The sequence below is a fragment of the Natator depressus genome, chromosome 28, assembly GCF_965152275.1.
Source record: "Natator depressus isolate rNatDep1 chromosome 28, rNatDep2.hap1, whole genome shotgun sequence".
Taxonomy (NCBI): domain Eukaryota; kingdom Metazoa; phylum Chordata; order Testudines; family Cheloniidae; genus Natator; species Natator depressus.
Window position 1 is genome coordinate 8,790,047 of NC_134261.1, and position 2,500 is coordinate 8,792,546.

A 2,500-nucleotide genomic window follows, 5' to 3' on the forward strand; every position below is an offset into this window, starting at 1 on the left:
CCCGGGGGGACTTAGACTTTTTTTCAGCCTTTTCCTCCGGGTTGACCTGGTGTCCCGGGGGGACTTAGACATTTTTTTCAGCCTTTTCCTCCGGGTTGACCTGGTGTCCCGGGGGGACTTAGACTTTTTTTCAGCCTTTTCCTCCGGGTTGACCTGGTGTCCCGGGGGGACTTAGACATTTTTTTCAGCCTTTTCCTCCGGGTTGACCTGGTGTCCCGGGGGGACTTAGACATTTTTTTCAGCCTTTTCCTCCGGGCTGACCTGGTGGCCGAGCGTCTCGCCGTCCGCGGCCGGAGCTAGAGATGCCCCCCCCCCCAGGCCAGCCTGCGAAGCCGCGGCCAGGATCGGGCCCCTGGAAGTCTGACTAAAAATTTTCACCGACCCCAAAAACGGTTAGGGGGGGCCTCATAAAGCCTCCGGAGCGAAAAAAAAAAAAACGGAAAAAAGGATCGGGCCCACCCGAGGCAGGGGAGTCAGTAAGGGAAAGGGGACGAGGCGGCCCGGAGCCGGGTGCCCGGAGCCGGGTGCCGGCGGCCAGGATCGGGCCCCTGGAAGTCTGAAAAATTTTTTTCACCGACCCCCAAAGTGGTATTGGGGGGGGCTCATAAAGCCTCCGGAGCGAAAAAAAAAAAAAACGGAAAAAAGGATCGGGCCCACCCGAGGCAGGGGAGTCAGTAAGGGAAAGGGGACGAGGCGGCCCGGAGCCGGGTGCCCGGAGCCGGGTGCCCGCGGCCAGGATCGGGCCCCTGGAAGTCTGAAAAAAATTTTTTCACCGACCCCCAAAGTGGTGTTGGGGGGGGCTCACGAAGCCTCCGGAGCGGAAAAAAAAAAACGGAAAAAAGGATCGGGCCCACCCGAGGCAGCGGAGTCAGTAAGGGAAAGGGGACGAGGCGGCCCGGAGCCGGGTGCCCGGAGCCGGGTGCCCGCGGCCAGGATCGGGCCCCTGGAAGTCTGAAAAAAAAAATTTCACCGACCCCCAAAGGGGTGTTGGGGGGGGGCTCACGAAGCCTCCGGAGCGGAAAAAAAAAACGGAAAAAAGGATCGGGCCCACCCGAGGCAGGGGAGTCAGTAAGGGAAAGGGGACGAGGCGGACCGGAGCCGAGTGCCTACGGCCATACCGGACGGAAGGCCCCCGATCCCGTCCGATCTCGGAAGGTAAACCGTCCCGGGCCTGGCTAGTACTTGGATGGGTGACCGCCTGGGAATCCCAGGTGCCGTAGGCAGCTTTTCCCGCTGCGAGCCAGCTCTCTCCTTTTCTGGGGAACAAGGGCAGGGTCGCCCTGCCAGGGGCCCTGGGGCTGAAGTCCCTGCCGGCCACCAGGTCAACCCGGAGCCTGCCCCTCTGCGGCCAGCAGGTCAACCCCATACCGGCAGGGGGTTGACCTGGTGGCCGGGAAGCAGAGCGGCCAGCAGGTCAACCCCATACATTCAGCGGGTTGACCTGGTGGACGGGAAGGAAAGCGGCCAGCAGGTCAACCCCATACTTTCAGCGGGTTGACCTGGTGGCCGGGAAGGAAAGCGGCCAGCAGGTCAACCCCATACATTCAGCGGGTTGACCTGGTGGCCGGGAAGGAAAGCGGCCAGCAGGTCAACCCCATACATTCAGCGGGTTGACCTGGTGGCCGGGAAGGAAAGCGGCCAGCAGGTCAACCCCATACATTCAGCGGGTTGACCTGGTGGCCGGGAAGGAAAGCGGCCAGCAGGTCAACCCCATACATTCAGCGGGTTGACCTGGTGGCCGGGAAGGAAAGCGGCCAGCAGGTCAACCCCATACATTCAGCGGGTTGACCTGGTGGCCCGAAAGCAAACCGGCCACCAGGTCAACCCGGAGCCTGCCCCCGCGGGCAGGGGCCAAGCGGACCCCCCTCCGCCCGGGCTTGCCCTGCTCCGAGCCGGGGCTTAATCCCCGTCCGGCCACCAGGTCAACCCGGAGCCTGCCCCTCTGCGGCCAGCAGGTCAACCCCATGCCGGCAGCGGGTTGACCTGGTGGCCGGGAAGGAAAGCGGCCACCAGGTCAACCCCATACTTTCAGCGGGTTGACCTGGTGGCCGGGAAGGAAAGCGGCCACCAGGTCAACCCCATACTTTCAGCGGGTTGACCTGGTGGCCGGGAAGGAAAGCGGCCAGCAGGTCAACCCCATACATTCAGCGGGTTGACCTGGTGGCCGGGAAGGAAAGCGGCCAGCAGGTCAACCCCATACATTCAGCGGGTTGACCTGGTGGCCGGGAAGGAAAGCGGCCAGCAGGTCAACCCCATACATTCAGCGGGTTGACCTGGTGGCCGGGAAGGAAAGCGGCCAGCAGGTCAACCCCATACATTCAGCGGGTTGACCTGGTGGCCGGGAAGGAAAGCGGCCAGCAGGTCAACCCCATACATTCAGCGGGTTGACCTGGTGGCCGGGAAGAAAAGCGGCCAGCAGGTCAACCCCATACATTCAGCGGGTTGACCTGGTGGCCGGGAAGGAAAGCGGCCAGCAGGTCAACCCCATACATTCAGCGGG

The 2,500-nt window shown here is 63.0% G+C and overlaps 1 non-coding gene across 1 annotated transcript; it reads left to right on the forward strand.

Moving 5' to 3' along the window:
• Positions 1-1,104: 1,104 nt before the first annotated feature.
• Positions 1,105-1,223, forward strand: LOC141979205 (5S ribosomal RNA). The gene has a single exon (XR_012636629.1). It is a non-coding gene; the product is annotated as a 5S ribosomal RNA (ribosomal RNA).
• The last annotated feature ends 1,277 nt before the right edge of the window (positions 1,224-2,500 follow it).